The sequence below is a fragment of the Lethenteron reissneri genome, chromosome 4, assembly GCF_015708825.2.
Source record: "Lethenteron reissneri isolate LAM-NWPU_2019-01 chromosome 4, ASM1570882v1, whole genome shotgun sequence".
Taxonomy (NCBI): domain Eukaryota; kingdom Metazoa; phylum Chordata; class Hyperoartia; order Petromyzontiformes; family Petromyzontidae; genus Lethenteron; species Lethenteron reissneri.
In genome coordinates, this window is record NC_083782.1 from 10292185 (window position 1) to 10310981 (window position 18797).

The 18797-nt window shown below is 50.3% G+C and overlaps 1 protein-coding gene across 1 annotated transcript in view; it reads left to right on the forward strand.

The window, feature by feature from the left end:
- The first annotated feature begins 494 nt into the window (after nt 1-494).
- The window catches only part of LOC133350771 (adhesion G protein-coupled receptor L2-like), a 205873-nt gene continuing 187570 nt past the window's right edge, over nt 495-18797 (forward strand). The window contains exon 1 of the mRNA XM_061565495.1: nt 495-1371. The gene's annotated coding sequence lies outside the window, so the exon portion shown is untranslated. The remainder of the gene's footprint in view (nt 1372-18797) is intronic.

The window sequence follows — 18797 nt, forward strand, 5'->3', positions numbered from 1 at the left end:
CAAACAAACTAAGCCGAGTAGAGCGATAGCTCCGCAGCCATCCTCACCCACCCGAGCCACGCAGACACAATCCCGACCCCGTAATGTTAACAAACCGGCCCAACATCCGCCAACGAGGGCCCAGACATCGCCCGCAACCACCACCTCTCCCGCTCGCTGCGATTACAACTCCCGGCTCACTCCTCACCACTGCCGATGTCTCGCGCCGCCGCTTGCCCAGGGTTTATTGAACTGCGCACAGCGTGGGAGTCGCTTTGCCCTCCTTCTCAAAGCGCTGGCGGATGCGTCGCCTTCCATTTTGTGAGTAAACATTCGGGCTGCCGCGGGGAGAGCCGGCAGCTGAAGGCTGCAGCCCCGGCAGCGTCCCGTGTAGCGCTCCCTCCATCCATTACCACCACTACCCCACCCCCCGCTCTCGCTCTCTCTCTCCGCATCCTCCTCCTACTCCATGCTCCCCTCTCTCCCCTTCTCATCCCAGCAGTGGCGCTGCCGCAGCGCAGACTCAACAAGATCAATAGCCCGGGCTGCGCAAAAAACGCGGAGCCGGAGCCCGTGCGGCCGGAGCGGACGGTCCAAACAATAGGATTGGCGCGATCACCGGCACTCACTCCGGCGACAGACTCTGCCCCGTGTCAACGGCCCTTGAGTATCGCGGCTCAGGAGCCGCACGCTGAAGAGAGCTTCGTGGAACGCGAGTCTCGTCGCTCGGGACGGAGGAGTTTTCGCGGAGCGAATCCGCGCCGCGGTGGTCCGCCGCGGGCTTTTGCGCCGCCCCCGCGTGCAATCATTCTCAAGAAATGCGAGCAATTTGGCTGTCATTCGCGAAGAGCGGTGCTTGCGCGCGTTCGCCAAACCATCATCGGGGCTCCCGGCCGGCGCGTTCCCAGGGCAGGCCACCGCCACCGTCGCCGTCGCGGCTTCTCGCAGCCGAGCGGGGGCCGCGCACAGCCGCGGAGAGAACGGCGACCGCCGCCGCCACAGCAGCAGAAGCAGCGGCGGCTCCATCGTGAAGCGCTGCGGCGCTGCCGGCTGCCCGCAGCCGCTGGGATTGCGGACCGCCGAGCTGATCCGTGCCACGCCGCTGCCGAACAGCCGAGGAGGAGGAGGAGGGGACACAACACGAGAGAAGCCACGGGGGTCCACCTCCCCCCTCCCCCCCATCATCACACCCCCCCTCCCTCTCTCCCTGCTTCTTTCTCTAAAGATCGGCCAGTCGAGAAAGAAGCTGTGTACCCACCAAACCTACCTAGATACCCGTCCACCCCCCGGCGTCCTTATTTCCTTGCGTCCACCAGCCCACCATCCTCTCGCCGTGAGAGTGACGCTCGTGGAAGAAGACGTCCCCGCATTCTCGACAGCAGCGCTTGCCAGGTAAGCGCCATTCACATCTCCAGCAAACATCGCCTCTTTTGTCTGTGACCTCCTCATCATCATCATCATCCTGCTGCTACTCCTGGCTTGGATGCCCGCGGGGTTCCACGTCGTTTGTGTGCGTGTCCCGGGGAAGAATCGACGATAATCCTGGGACTCAAAGCCGTATGCCCTTCTCCCCCGGTGTGCTACAGGATTCCCATTCTCCCGTGTGCCTGGTTCAAGCGAGCAGGACACGGCATCAAGTTTGGCCGTAAATGCGTTTTCTGATGTCATATATATTTTTAAATCCTCAATCGCTTCTTTTTTTGCGGATAATTCGATGCGGCGCTCCAGCGCGGTTGCGTGGAGGTTGCTCGATGGAGACGGGGGGAGGCGGTGTTTGTTTAACGTTAATGTTTGTAATGTAAGTGTATTTACAAGTTAATAATTCCACAACTGTGTTGCGGTAAAATCCGTCCTCTCTCTCGCACGCGTAGCGTTTTCTTTCACAATTTTCGGTGAAATCGGGAGGCGTGTGAAGCTGTTGGCACGTTCGTTTACGATAATTGTCTTTTTTTTAATGACAAATATTTTTTGTGTTTAATTCCTATTTTGTTACTTTCGCGAATTTACGAAGATAAGAGCGTGAGACGATTTTGGCATTTTAATGAATTCGGCATTTTAAACGTCGGATGGCGACGGCATTTTGAGGGGGGGAAGCCACCATCTAACAGTGGATTGACCACAGCTCGTTATTTATGACGCATATTTTAATCGTGTTAACATAAAAAAGATTCATCTTGACTCCAAACATGTTTGGGTATCTCAAAAACCCCGTTTACTGAAAAGACGAACCACACGTCCCAGTCCGCTGGTTCGCATGATCGCCTTTTAAAAACCCCATTCATAATCGTTGACATTTGACGCCCTCCTAATCGCTACTTAAAATCCTATTCGAGGCATTTCCATACCTCAATGATATTTGTAGGATATTGAGAATTGCACGTATATATACATACATATAGTTACATATACATCTTTAAAATTTTAGTGGATCGACGCAACCTGTTTTCAGGAATTCTTACACAGCAAAATTAGAAATTGTTTTTTTTCCTCGAAGAACATTTTTATTAGGCAAATATCTGTAACGCCAACCGCACACGATTGTGTACACACATGGACTGCATGCGAGTGTGGGCGGGTGTCTGTGCGTGTGTGAAATATCCCGAATACAACTACAATTCTCACGCCAAGACGGAGAAAGCAAAGCCCGTTGTGAGCGATGTTCGGGGGATGCCGTGTGCGCGTATCCGCCGAGCGCGGTCGTGACATGGCGCGTGGCGCTCTGGGGATGTTGTAGTAACGTCTCTGCGCACTCCTCTGCCCGCTGCCAGCCGCTCTGGTTATTACAAGTGAGTTAGCACCGTCCCCGCCATTTACATATCAAAGGGATTTTTCGGACAAAGCCAGCCTCTGTCTGCCGCGCCAGTCGCATCCACGGAACCTTTTCCGCCGACTGTGCCGAGGGATGGGGGGGGGGGCAGCTGCTGTAGGGGGGGGCGATGCTGGAGGGGGGGCTATGCTGGAGGGGGGGGGGGGGGTGCTGGAGAGGGGGGGGGGGCGATGCTGAATGTTGCACGTTTTGTTCTGCGTGAGCGAGCCAACGGCCGGCTGGCTTTTGTTTCTCAGCGCAGTCATAAAATTTTTACCGGAATAATCCTTACTTTTTTTTCTGTGCTAGGAGAAAACCCCTTTAGTTGCCCTCCATGCCTTTGGCTTTCCTTGTAAAAAGGAAGAAGAAAAACAGCCACACAGAGAGAGAGAGAGTGTGTGCGTGCCAGCCGTCACTCTGGTTGTTGAAGTGAATAAAGCCGAAGGAATATGAGCGGCCGACTGAATCTGACGGTGCTGGAGACAGACTACTTATGAGATTGCGGCCACTGAATGGCAGGCGTAAAAAAACCGGCACGGTTGGCTAGGAGAAATCATTAAACCGGAGGCCGTGACCCAAAACTGCAGGTGTTTGCCTCCTTGAGTGGGAGGTTTGACAAAAAAAAACAGTTTTGCGTAACCATTATTGGATAAATGTCACCCCACGTAGCGGTGGTATACAAAGGGGGGATGCGAATCAAGCGATGGGTTTAGCAGATCGGCAAGCCACTCTAGCGAACGGGTAGCCACTCTAACAGTCAGTCAGCCACTCTAACAATCAGCCAGCCACCATAACGAACGATTAGCCACTCTAACAGTCAGTCAGCCACTCTAACAATCAGTCAGCCACCATAACGAACGATTAGCCACTCTAACAGTCAGTCAGCCACTATAACAATCAGCCAGCCACTCTAACAATCAGTCAGCCACCATAACGAACGATTAGCCACTCTAACAGTCAGTCAGCCACTATAACAATCAGTCAACCACTCTAACAATCAGTCAGCCACCATAACGAACGATTAGCCACTGTAACAGTCAGTCAGCCACTATAACAATCAGCCAGCCACTCTAACAATCAGTCAACCACTCTAACAGTCAGTCAGCCACTCTAACAATTAGCCAGCCACCATAACGAACGTTTAGCCACTCTAACAATCAGTCAGCCACTATAACGAATGGCCAGCCACTGTAACGGTGGCGACCAGGAGATTGCTATCTGCACTCCGTGTTTGGGACAATGGACAACAGCTCTGTGTCACTTTGACGCCGTGGCAGCTGTTTGTCAGCAGAACCCGCGGTGCGACGCGCACAAGTGGCTCTCTCCCTCCGAGAGAGAGAGCCAGAGAGCGAGTGTCGCACCTCGCAGCAGCCTTGGTGTGAACCACAATTAAAGCGTTAAAGAGGCACATGTCCAGCACACGGCGTGAAGCTCTTAAAGAGAACGGCAGATGTATGGCTGGAATGATGCGGGACCCTTCCTTGGTGCTGGGGGGGAGCGCGAGGTGGCGGTGGAGGCAATTTCAAGAGAATGCGTAGTCCGGTTGTTTTGCTCACACTTGGACATACTTGGTATATTCCCAGTAATCCACACAACCCGTTCGTTGAATGTGCGGCCATTCGATCCTTCATCGTATGGGCAGGTTGACGGCGCTGTCGCTGCGGTGGCCACGGGGTGGGATTATCAGGTCGCCACATCGTGAGAGATGGCGTGGACGGGCCTTCATCATCCAGCAGTGGATGCATCCTGGCCGTTGATCGCGAAATTGTTGGGGTCAAAATAACTTTTTAACGGATATCCGAGACGGAAAGAAGGCAAGATGAAATATAGAACAAGCAGAGCCGCGGATGAGAACAAGGGTTGTCGGCATGGCGAGTGCAGAACAACGCAGCGTGTGTGCTTCATTATTCAGCCACATTCACCCGTTCATCACAGTTTGGGTAATTCAATGTTGTTTTCCTTACGCATGTAACAATTCTAAATAATAGTTTAGTATTCATTATGCGCAAGCGAGCTATACGTAGTCGTCGTGCGAGCGGCGCATTACGGGGGTTACAATGATTTAATTCGCAAGCAGAGCACACACACACATACACACACACACGCGCACACACGCGCACGCACACACACGCGCACACACGCGCACACACGCACACACACCCGCGCACACACACATGCACACACACACGCACACACAGACACGCACACACGCGCACACACATGCACACACACACGCGCACACACATGCACACACACACGCGCACACATGCACACACACGCGCACACACGCACACACACGCGCACACACACCCGCGCACACGCAAACACACACACACAGACTCGCACACACGCACAGACACACACACATGCACACACGCACACACATGCACACACGCACACACACACGCGCGAGCCACGTCCGAATTTGAATGCGAGGGGCCCCGCTCCACGCCGTCGTTTCGCGCCCACGCCCCGCGACGGGATCGTTCGCGGCGGATTAACAACAACAAGACAACGAACCCGTCTCGCAGTGGCAGACATTTTGTAGGAAAGGGCTTCCTGAAAAACGTCGCGGGCCACGGCACGAAAAAAAATCTGTGGCAGAAGAGAATCCCCGCGACTCTTTTTTGGCTTGCACCTGAGCCCTTCCCCCGCCTGCCGTGGCCGATGCCACACCCAGAGAGAGAGAGAATGGGGGGGGGGGGGATGTGCAGTCGAGAAGAGCTCGTCTCGGTTCTCATGCCAAGTGTAGGTGTGTTGAAGGGGGTGGCGGTGGTGACGGCCGTGCAGTTCAGTTGGTAGCCAATTATTTTAAGCGCCTGGCATCTTGCCCACTGGAAGAATGAGGCATCTGACCCCCCCTCCTCCCCTCCCAAATACAAGATGGATGTTGTGGCCTTACTTCCATTTCGGCAGTCACATATTTAGAAATATATTGGAAATTTATATCTGGTTCGGAAAGAAAAAAAAACCAAATCACCTCCAATCGTTTCGTGATTTATCCCGGCGACGTTTTTTTTCAAACTCTGCCAGAGCCTTGAGGTGATGTTTTGTAAAATGCCAAAACACTGCACATTTCAATTATGGGAAATAATGAACCCCCCACTTGCAGCTTAAAATATAGCCTTTAAACATTCAGGGGTACACAATAGCGATTTTCAATACGTTTTTAATGATTGGTTTTTATAAGGGACTCGGGGAGTCTCATAAGCCCATTAAAAAATGACTTCCCTTCTGTGATTAAGGCTCGACACACTGTTCGCTGCAGTGTGTGTGTGTGTGGCACATGCATGCATGCCCGAGGCTTGCGTTTGCTAACATGTGCGTGTGTGTGTGCAAGAGTGCAGCGGCATCCCCATGTGCGAGCGTGTGCGTGTGTGTGAGCGAGCGTGTGTGCGTGTGAGCATGTGCGTGTGTGCGAGCGCATGCGATAGTGTAGTATCGCGCAGCGCTACGAACCTGGCCACCCGAGTTCGATTCCCGCTCACGGCCAACACCGGTGACGATTATCTGAACCGGTCATGGGCCTCCCCTAGGTCGACTCAGCCTCAAATGAGTACCTGGTGCGGAGTGTAAACATCGCCAGGAGGGATACAAAGGCGGCCGGGCGTGTATATACACACACACACCCCACCTCGTGTGTCGTTCTGGCCTTTACAGGTTGCAATTCGCTAACAGCACTTGCCCCTACAGTCTGTGAAGGCTGCACGGGGGATCTTTGCCTTGTTGCGAGTGAGAGGTGACGCGCTGTACGTGTGCTCGTGTGCGAAGGGCCGCATTAGCGCCGGGGGCTTTCAGGGCCGCAGTTTGGTGGCCTCGATTTTTTAAGGGCACCCGCCAAAGACAAAGTTCCCCCGCGTAGACATAACAGACTGTTGGGGCAAGTGCTGTTCGCGAGTCGGGGAGGCCGAGGAGCGGTTCAAGTAATCGTCACTGCTGTTGGCCATGAGCGGGATTTGAACTCGGGTCGTCAGGTTCGTAGTGCAGTGCGCTAACCTCTACACTACCGCTCCCACCCCCCGTATATATATACACACACACAGTCGCTACGCATCGCGATTTGTATATAATTTTTTTGCGCTCAACAGAGCCCCTATTCATCTTCTTGGTTCTTCCGGTAAAGTCACGTCGTGAGAATTATTTTATTTTTATTATTTTATTATTTCCTTCTACGTGACTTTACCGAAAGAACCAAGAAGATGAATCCCTGCAGTCACGAAAGAAGCTTTAAATCGAAATTTAGGGCCCCTATTGTCGAGCTGGAGTGCTTCTCACGATCATGTCCGGCCGAGACCCAGAAAGGCAGAACCATTCGCTAAATAAATACGTGGAGATACAAAACGGACTTCTGTTTATAGACGCGATTACCAAAATTACATGCCGGTCTCTACCGTTAATGGTTGAAATGCCTTAGTGCAGCACTGTGCTAAACCAGATCGGTGCATTGGCGGTTAAAGCCACCGCATCGCTACACGTGCGTGTGTGTGTGCAGATATTAAAATAGTTTTGTTCGTTTTAACTTCGATGTAACTTTACAATTCATACGTCACCTTAACAACAAAACCAAGGTGAATAACAGTGGAGTGTTTGGCATCATCAGGCATGGGTGGTGGCAACAGTAAAGTGATGAATTGATCAACTCGACAGAGGGGGCCCCAAAACCAAAGCAACGTCGAGGGCGCCCATCAGACGCAATCGCCGGTGTCCGTGTGTATCTAAAACAACAAGAGATGCGTGTACTCCCCTTGCGTGACTGCGATCACTGCTCATGGTGCAAGCCCACCGAGAAGGGACTGCACCAGAGCCCTCCGTCGACTTGCAATCGACAAGCGCCGTCGAACGGCTCTCGAAAAACCGGACGTCGATTCGTAACGCTCGCGGAGCGTTCTGGTTACAAATAACACAAATAACACAAATAACACAAATAACACAAATAACACAAATAACACAAATAACAACACAATCCGTCGCTTATCTCTGCCACGGCCGCGCCGTACGAATTGAGAAGAATTGATGTCCTCCTGCAGGCTCCGTTGTGCTCGAGCCCACAACGAGGCGAGCGGTGCATCGGGGCACGCAGCAGAGAGCGGCGGAATGGCATGCACGTGTGAATGGCTCCCCCGGCTAGGGCAAAACTGTTATTGTCTCTGCGCAGGGAACAATCGCTCTGAACCACGCGCATCTTAATTGGCACTTAGCAGCAGCATCGCAGTGGTAAGGCACGGCAGTGCTTTAGATCTTTGTGTGCAAATAATATCCGCCGATTCCACTGCATTAGCATGCAACCGGCTGCCCCTAGGAAATGTTTGCTGCGATTGCGTCCGATTTAATAAACAATTGCGCAATAGACACGCTTCGTGCGGAATATTTAAACAAAAGCTTCTACATCTTTGCGTTTTTGGCGACGCTGCCTTTTCGCCATTATTATTGTACGTGTGTTGGGCGGTGAGGGAGCGGTGGCGCAGCGGTTAGCGCACTGCGCTACGATCTCGTTGGCCCACGTTTGATTCCTGGTCACGGCCAAGGTCATTGGCGAGCCGAGTCCGGCCCTGGGTCTCACCCTGCCTCACCGACCCGCACCGACCAGCGTGGCGAAGTATGGTCAAGCAACCCGCCCGTGACTGACACGATGTGCGGAGGCTTTCATCCAGCAGTGTTCTGACAAAGGGCCGTGCAATATATTTTTGTTAAATGTTAAATAAATGTATTGCACAAAGGTGCTGCATCCGCATGCTAATTCAGACGACAGTGAACACCACGAACCGATGCTGTTTTGGCACCGGACTGGTGGACACTCGAGGCGATATGACCATCGGCCGGAACGCGTGTGCCACTTGGCTCAGACGCATTCGTCCGCCACACGCATCTCGCAGTGGGCCTGGTGACGATCCATTCCGCTCTTGCTGGATTTCGCAGCTTTAACTTGACAAACATTGCAGCACGGAGCTGCTGCACTTCCGCAAATGAGACGGTGATGGCAGGCGGCACTCGGGGCTTCTTATCTGTCGCCGCGCACTTATAAACTTAAATTGCAGTTTGCAACTTTCCCAACCATTGTTCCAAACACAACCGGTGTGAGTTTGGTTTGAATAGGGAAATAAATCCTCGTGCGTTTATACCAGCAGATACCGCCTCGAGCACTTGGTTCAGATGCCGACCGTCCACGCAGCAACCGTTTCATTAAAATCGCATTGGGGGTAATCTTGTGCCTGCGTGATGTGCTTTTGTGATGCCGCTGTTTTTGGTTATTTGTTGGGATTAAAGAAAATTTGAGTTAATAGTGCTGTATATATTGTATATATGTCTGGGATGCTTTTTAGTTTTAAATTAATTAACTCGCTGAATGAACATCTTGTAAAAAAAAAGACATTTAATTTGTGCCATTAAATATATGTAAAATTGTGAAAGAGGTTGCAAATCATTTCTTCAAAATATTTTATTTTTTAATTTACATTTGAAATATTCACCAATGACATATACTGTAATCATCCATCGCTTTGTGAATCACTGCACGTTTTAATTGAAATATATTAAATATAGAACTTACAAAATGAAAATGTGCTGTTCTTAATATACACACAAAAATACATTGTCCGATTTTCTCAATGTTAAAATAAAAAATAAACGTGACAGTTTTATGAAATAATATTTCATTTCAACTTCATAAAGTTGCGATGAAAGTTAGGACAAATTGGGTTATTATAGTGTTTTTATTGTATTATACCAGTAGTTATTTGCTGCACTTCCGATTAGCATGGTTGGCTACGTACGGTGCGTAGGAAGTTCAATGTACAGTCGTACAAACACACATGGAGCTGGGCTTGGGGTCAACTGCCCCTCCCAACTCTCGGACAGGGGGAGCCACCCCCTCCCCCCCCTCAACGTCTCAATGGGGCTGTCTCGGCTACTCGACGGGGGAGGGAGGGCTCCCGTGGTTAAATGTCCCCCCCCACCCACCCCCCGCAAACATCAAATGCCACAGAAAGCGGCGTGTGGCATTTACTCAGCCACAGCGACGTGCCTCTCAAAAACACCTCCTTGATGCTGGAGAGCAACTGGAGCGGGCCGCTTGCCGCCCTCCTCCCCTCGCCGCTTCTCACGGGGACCGTTGGGCCGGGCGCTGACCACGCGTGGCGGAGACGGCGACTGCCGTCAACTCGCGCTGCTGCTTCCCTTTGGGTGGTCATTGCCTGCTTTTAAAGCAGCAGCAGTGGTGGCGGTGGTGGTGGCGGTGGTGATGGTGGCGGTGGTGGTGGCGGTGGTGGCAGTGGTGATGGTGATGGTGGCGGTGGTGATGGTGGCGGTGGTGGTGGCGGCGGTGGTGGTGGTGATGGTGGCGGTGGTGATGATGGTGGCGGTGGTGGGAGTTTTCTCTCGAGAAGGTGTGGGACAATTCGTCTCTGCGGAACCGTGCGGATTCCCGAGTGGCTTTTTTCGTGAGTGAGCGAGGTCGCCACGGTAGTTGGGATGTTAACTACCTCACCTGGTATACGGGAGGTCGTTGGTTCGATCCCCACCCTGACACCTGCCGTTGTGTATATAGAGTCTGCACGTTCTCCCCGTGGCCGTGTGGATTCTTCTCCGGGTGCTCCAGTTTTCCCCTCCACATGTAGAATCGACAACACGCGTTTATACATTTCCACGCGATAAGCCACTTTGCATTGAGCCATCATTTGTGATAGCCAGGTTCGCTTCTGTACAAGGCCCATGCTAGCTCGGTGGTGGTGGTGGGCCTTATCTGGTGAAACAGAAATAGATACAAACCTCGAGCGAGCAAGCGGGTGGACTGCTGACCCGTGCGGGAAGCCCCCTCTGAGAGGAGGGACCTTGCGCGCCGCTGTTCAGTGCGGCAACGCGCTCCGAGCGCCTCGCGGTGGGGTGGCTGGCTGATGGTGAAAGCGGGACGGTGTTTAATGAGTGCGAGATGCTGATGCGGGGAAAGAGGGGGGGGGGGGCTTCGCTCGCGAATGCCCAGCCACCTCGAGGAGACCGATACGCGCTCCTCCTCCTCCTCCTCCTCCACTCGTCTCCTTTGACGAGACCGAAAATCCTGCCCCATCCCCGTTTGCAATTCGCCGAGGCGCTTTGCGACGCGACGCGTACCGCGTGTCGCGTGCTGGCGAACGGCCGCTTGCAATATTAATTTGTATGCCGCGTTTAGAGTCGTTTCCGTTTTAATAAAATGCCCAGTAAGATGGATCCATAGTTGCTGCAAGTATGACTTGGGTGTGTGGTGGGGGGTGGTGGGGGAGGAAATTGCTTTACAAGTGCGACTGTTGTGATATTGCAGTGGCGTGCGGTTTTTTTTTTGGACGTACAGTCTTAACCCCTTCGTAATATTCATAATAAAGGCTTTTGGGTTCGATCGCGTAAGTAAAAATGTGTCGCAACCCTCCACCACCCGACATGGCCAATCAGTAAGGGATTTGTCACGTAAACAAAACGCCAATTAGTTTACTACTTCATTTCGCTGGTAATTACATCAACCAGCATCATCGGGCGATTTGCCAGAATAGTGAAGCCGTCCAACTGCTCCCGGTCTTAAATAGTGCAGCAGCAGCGGCAGCAGAACGACGTCATCGTTGTTGAACTCCATCAGGTGTTAAGGTCAGAGGCGGGGGTGGTGGGGGTGGTGGGGGTCTTGTAATTGTGTCATAGATTAGTAACCCCCTTCGGTTCTATCACTCAGCACTGCGCTTCGGCTGCATCAACGTGGTCGTCGTTCGACTGCAGCCTTCATCGGCCTTGGCAGCAGCACGCGGCCACCTGCCCTCTAGAACTCGGCACGAAGTTCCTCGGGAGAGGCTTGGAGCCTGGGCGGCACGACGCCACTGGGCGCTCCATCTTGCCACGCTCACCGTGCCCCGCGCGGCTTTTACTCGCAAACTCTGCCACTTTGGTGGTCGTCCATAAATGACGTCACGCGATTTTGGACGATTTTTGACCCCCCTCTTCGTCACACATCGTCACAAATGTCTGACCCCCCCCCCTAGGTGCGTGACGTCATTTATGGACGGCCCCTTTATACATACGCCAAAAAAACCACACATCACTGTTATTTCAGCTCACTGCTTAAATTAAAATCAAACATTGGTGCTTATTCATTGTTGTGGCCTTTTGTCGAACGGTGTGTTGGGTTTTTGTTGTTGTTGTTGTTGTTGTCGGTATCGCATTGTTTCGTGGGCGCAACAAACAACAAAGACGTCTGTCGGTCAATAACACGGCCCGAAAGTGAGAATACTAAAATATCAACAGAAACAGGTGACGGATTTGTTTGTTTGTTTGTGACGATGGCTCTGCTCCCGTGCCACAGCGTCGCGTGTGAAACAGCAGCAGCGGAATCGCGCTGCGTGGAATGCCGCACGAGGACCCGCGCCTGCCTCTGCGTAGCAGCGCTCTTGAATGATTGAAACCGGTTATCTTCTGAATACGATTCATCAGAAGTCAGTGGCTGTGCGCGATACCCCCCCCCCCCCATTTTTTTGGAGTGGAGTTTGTGAGAAAGAGAGTTTTTAAGTCTCTGCATTCCAATTGTCAATCATTGGGCCCCTATTACATGGAAGTTGAGCTGTTAGTCTCCGATTTCTCAGCATCTGTCTAAAACTGTCACCACAAAATTAAACATCGATTTAATTCACAAGCCCATCTTGCTTTAAAAGTGGAAGTGGTACCATTCTGCTACGTGGACGCGCCCTGGCGATGGGAAGTTCAGTTAAAATCCTTTCCCGAAACTGCTCGGTGAGCAATACCCCGGTCTCGCCTCGGGGATGCGTTCCTGAATGAGGCGTTGACGAATATCGAAACGACGTTCATCGAAATGATGTACAGGTGGGGTAGGCGGTGGTGGTGGTGGAGACGAAAGTTGAGAGACAACGGATAACGAAGACGGACGGACGACGATGCTGACAGCGACGTGAGCGTGGGGTTGAGGCGACGCAAATCACGAGCTAGTAGCGGTGTTAACAATAATAATAGAGTAACGATTTCATAATCAACGTTTTTGGGTTTAGATCGCGTTATTTATAAATGTGTCGTAACCCTCCACCACCCGACACGGCCAATCAGTAAAAAAGTGTCACGTTGACAAAAGACAAATAGTTCACTGCTTTAGCCCACCGGTGTGTTGAAGCGTGAAACCACAACATTTACAATTTGTAACGATTTGTTTGTGAAACGACGTAAATGGGGATATTGCTGTACAAGACGGCGATCTTGAGCTGACGCTTCACACTGAAGTTTGGCGCCCCGTAGTTTTTGAAACCTCCTTGATTTGTTTTAAAAGATTGTGGTTATTTGTTTTAAAAGATTGCGCTTATTTCCGTGGTGGTGCGCGGTGATCCACGCACAGCGAGACGATCCCTCCGTGACGACGCCACTGTCAGTCGTTGCTTGGTTGACGCAGGGCGAATCGCTGAAGGCGCAGCCCTGCAATTTCTTGCTCGCGGCACTGCTGCTGGAAGAGCCTTCCAATCGAGGGAGCTTTGGAGGAGGCCTCCTCTATAGGATGTTGTTGTTGGCCTACTCTTCCTTGCTGGCCGGATATATTATTGGGAGAGGTGGACATTCTCACACTTTAACCCACCACACACGGCCTGCTGCTCCTCCACTTGCTGTTCCCATTTTTAATAACTGCTGTGGACATAGGAGGGGGCTAACAAATGTGCTCCGTTGTTTTCGCTGCCTTCATTTGGAAACAACAATAGAATTTTAGATGTGTTAAATACAAGCTTTAGACAATCTTAACTCCGTTGCAACTTCGCTTTTACAGGCAGTGAACCCGTTTCTCGCCCACCTCCCCCTCCTCCTCCTCGACGACATAGATTCGTTTTGTTTAAGTTTTGGCAATCGTCGCATTGGTGGCAAGAGACACCAGCAAATGTTGCGTGCCACTTGTCAGGAAACGATTCACAAGTTGCGGTCTCTCCCCCAGGGGTAACGAAATCGGCGATTATGCTGGGACATTACTCGGAGCCACAAAGTGTTGGGTGAGCACGCGCTCCGTAGGAGGCGACTTGCAAACACGCTCGCTCTTTCCCTTTCGATAGACGCGAGAAAAGGGAAAGGCTCGAGATTTGTCTCCGCGGAACACCAAAGTAATGTAGGGATGGACAACAATAATCATATTATTATTGTTGTTTTAAATTGCACGTCGTGAAAGAAGACGACACGTGAGCCCCAGAGTTAACTGCATCTCACCGTGCTACTGTGCTCGGGGCTACAACGGTGCGTTGCGCGCTATTCCTAAAGCTCGATCTCACGCAGCAGCGTGCCATTCACACAAGGCCTCGCACAACCCGTTACGTACACAATAGCCCAGCCCGCAAAACCATAACGGATAAAAAAAACTGGAAAACGGCACGAAACATACAAAGACTGGTGTGCAAGTGGAAGCAGATGTTTTTAAGACGGAACCTTTAATACTCAACCGATTGAAGAGCGCCTAATGTTCTGAGGAGAGAACGCTTTTATTGAATATCTGTGAAAAGGCATGCCGCTTATTCTCGTATAAATAACAGTGTTATGAATGAAAGAGAGAGAGAGAAAATAAAGACTGTGAATTGCCAAACCCATTGTAACGGACTGAATTGATTCTGTAAATAACTGGCCCAAGTTCCCTTGGCCCACGGGGTAATATTTCGTCAAGCGGCGAGCTTTAACTGGTTGCTGGGGGATGCCCGACAGAGAGAGAGTCCTGGGGGCAACTTCATGCTCGCAGAGGGCCCTGCCACGGGCAGGCCTCCGTGCGGCGAAATTTATTGGACGCGCTGCGAAGATGCAAAACTGGCACCGTTTCCATAATGCTCCAGGGGAAGTCCCATGGACTTCCATCGAGCACCAAAATTCGTTTAGAAAGTTTAAATCCCGCTCGGTGCGTTCTCGCAGATCGTTAACCACAACAACAATAAAAGAACACTCCCCGCACATAGGTTTACTCTGGTTGTGTAAAAAAAAAATCTCTCAAGTATCTGCCGGGTGTGCGAAGAGAGCGCCAACTGGGGCCTGAGCGCTTGTCTGGGAATTGCTTTTTATGATTTCCTGCGGAGGAGGTGGAGGATCGCAAGTGTTCGTCCCGTAGCGTCTGGATTCCCCATCCCGTTAACTCGGCGCTTGATTGAGGCCATCGTTCAACGAGGTCTTGCCGGCAGCCACACGGCGGAGCGATTTGTGTTGGCCCTGCTCCCCGTCCTCGCTGACCTATTGCTACGGCGAGCCGTGTTAATCTGCAAAAGGCTAAATCCATACCCATTAATGATCGCTGTTGTTTAAATTTCAATTAATGGGAAAGTATGAATGAGATTTATTGATCGAGGGGGTTTTTTTGTCTGCCAAATGCACGTGAAAGTCGCTGGCACCGTAATACAATAACTTGCGTATTGTATGGCAGAATCTGGACATGAGCACATCCCTTCAGAGATCAAGACCAGCTGCCCTTATATCCGAAGTAGTAGTGTGCTTATATCCCTAAGTTGCCCATTTGCCCCCCCCCCATTTGACAGCGATTTTTTTAAAGAATTGCATCTAAACGTAATGTTGCAATTATTTTATTAGAAGGTGAATCTTAAAAAAAAAAAAAATTCTTTCTAGAAACTGTAATTTTGTAATATTTGGTCATCTTATTTTCAAGGCCCAATGAACCCATTCTACTCTGTCCCAAAGTAAACATCTGTGTGACTTACTGGAATCTGTGTCTCAATGTGTGTTTTATAAACTGAATGCCAGCTGAACTGCACAACAAAACGAACACTGCATCAGCATTGTGAAACTTTTGTTTAAACGGTGAGTTTTGTGATGCCTTCGTCCGTTTTATCACCGTGTGTTTGCGGTGGTCTCATGTCTCTCTGCACAACTTTGGTTTTTATTCTGCTGGCGGTAGCAGTGTCTCCTTTTTGAGTCCTCCGATTAGCACGGCTGGCTACGTGCCGTGCGAAAGAAGTTCAGCATACATACTCTATCGACTACCAGATGAACGCTTCCTCAAATCGCCGCAAGCTCCTGCGGTCGCGTATGGCAACAGCAGTTGGCCTGTCTCCTGCACCGCGATCCGATCCCGTTTCTCCATCTCTTCAATGGACGCTCCTCCCTGGCACTATTCTGTCTTCAGCTGTCGCTCTACGCTCATATTGTCCTTCTCTGATCGCAACGCGTTGTGCTCAAGCCCCAAGTGGCAATGATGCCCCCTGCACCCTCATCATGGCGTTCTTCTTCATGTCGCTCATTCTCAGCCCCATGCGTGCACGTCTCCGCGCTTCTGTGCGCCCCATTTCGGCTTTTTGTTCCATTTTCTCTGTGAGTATCTGTGTTGTTTTTTCCCGATTTACACGTCAATAGCAGCAGGTAATATACACCTATTGAACAGTTTCATTTTAATCCTGTTATGCCTTAAATAACTCTCTTATAGGTATATGTCCTCCGATGAGTTGTTTTCTTGTTGCGTCCCTCAAACAAATATTCAGATTTCTTTTTTATAATTGCGTTCTAAATGTGAATTTCTCCAATTATTCCGGTGAGCTTTGTGGACATGATGCATTGGGTGTCATGGGAAGCTGATGGCTCTCACGTCACAAGTGAGCTATGTCAAGGGTTTTCACTGGAAGAATGAGCTGCACATCAATCCACGATTGAAGTATTTAATTTCGATGTAGATACGTAGTAAATTGGCCTGATACGTTTCTTCAGATTGAAATGCATAGAAGAGAGATTTGATGACGGAATGCTTGCCACCGCTCGATATGACAAAACGACTTGCACGGTAACGGACAGTGCCCTGGAAGTGGATGACAAGAAACAAAACAACAAACTTGTTCTGTGAAAGCACAAAGTGCATGATGAGGAATGGAGGAAATATCTAACAGGTGACGGATGCAAGACAAGGCAGAGTACACAGAACTCCCTCAAACCGTTGTATGCAAAGAACGAGAAATAAATGAAAATAATTCAAAAGTCAAATATGATTGACGGTGTCATCGCAGGGAATGGGAGCATGAAAGCAGAGAAAGGAGATAGTGGCAATTTACAAAAGAGAGCTGTTGGAGAGAAAGAGGCATCTACAGCGCGCGAGACGAGACAAGAGGGCGGCAGGATTGTCGCGAGGAATTTCACGCAGAGCCAACAAACTCCACGTCCCACGAATCAAACCGTGTTTTTTTTGTTATGAAGCGGAGGAAGTAACAGAGGGTCACATTTGAAGGCGCTCCTGGAGCAGATGGCGATGAATGGTGGACGTCATCACAGACGTTGGGGAGAGCTTTGGAACTTTGGACTCTTACAGTATACTGTGGTGACTCGGTTGTCGCTGAACGTGCGGCAGTCAGTCGACTCGTGTGGCCGATGAGTGCACATTTTCGATATGTGGCAACGACACATTAATATTGTGAGACATCAATCCAAAATTCCCAAATTATTAATCCGGGTGCCCTGAGTCACGTGGTGGCAGACTGTTTCTGATAATGATCATCGTTGTAATAATTATAATAATTATAGTTGTAGCCACCACGATGTTATATCGTTGGAGTACTCCTGACTGAAGTCTAAATATTTAGTATAATATACTGCGGTTCCATTTATCAGCTACTCTACACGTAAATAAAACACCCACAATGCTGAGAGTAAATACGTGTACAGTGCTGGATGAAGGCCGCCACTTGCCGATGTCAGTCGTGGCAATGGTTTGACTCCACAGGAGAGACGCAGGACTTCACAAAGATGGTTATTGCTGCCCCGGCAAAGCGAGGGTTCCCCTCGGCCAAGTTCACATTCGATTTGCCACTGATGTTCGCCGTAGCCAGGGATTGAACTGACATTGTTCGTCGTGCACGGTGCTGACGGACCACATGCCGCCAGAGTTGCCCTTCCAGTTAAATAAAATAAAATAAATGTCCACGCTTAGCAACTATACACATGGACTACATAGACCCACTGATGCATGAAGATTTGCTGGGGTCTTTTTTTACATTGTTCAAGAGGTTTTTTTTCTAATAGCCATTACGTTGTCGCATTTAACTACTGTATTCATTAAAACAAACATACTTAAAGGCGTTCCTACGTAGCGTGTATCGACTCCGTGAGACGTGTGATGTCAAACGTGTTGAAGTCGCGATCGAGGTGGGCAACCTCAGCGGTCCGAACTTTGAGCTGGAACCGCGAAGACCTTGGGGTGTATTTCAGGCAGATGGCCTCCATGTGTCTCACGTGCAGTGAGTTGATGGCCTCATCCCAGTCAACAATGAATTGCACAAAAACCCATCGCATTAAATTTGGTTCGGCGCGTAATTTGGCTTTTGCCAGCTCGGAGAATTGCTCTTATATGCAGAGTAGGTTGCAAATGTGCCAACCTCTACTGTGTGAACCACAAGGCTCTTGAAGCGATTTCAGAGCTTGCTCTGTGATACCCCTTTTCCGTGGGCTGTTTAATGTATATATGTATCTTGAAATTCTTTCGCACTGTACGTAGCCAACTGTGATCATCAGAGCTGTGGGAAAAAACGAAAATAAAAAACAGCCTATGTGTCCTGACTTTTGGGGCACCCTGTCCATACAAGAGTTAATCATTTGAATGCCTTTGGAGAACATAAACCATCTTCCATAATGACAAGCTCAAATTATTCAAACGGCCTATGCTATTGTACGAGGCATCTGACAAATTTCTCTCGCGTGAAGAGCGTTGCACTGCCCTGCGAAGTTTCCTGATGGATATGACCCCGAAAGCGCAAACAGGGTGATCTTTTGGGAAGTATGACAAAAATGTAGGGGGGCGGAAAAGAATGTGAAAGCCATTTAATATTTTGCCCTCCCCTAATGCACAAGCGATGCTGCTGCTGCTGCTGCTCGTGTTGTGGGCAAGGCGTGATGACTGAAGCTGTGCCCAGCGCGATCAAACGCGAGTCAATGCTGGAGCAAATGTAAAATTGACGTTTATTGTTCGTCACACCTGGTGTCAGTCAAAACGTCTCGATGAAATCTGTTTAAAATCGATAGACTTGGTTTCGCGAAATGGGTGGTTAAACATAAACTA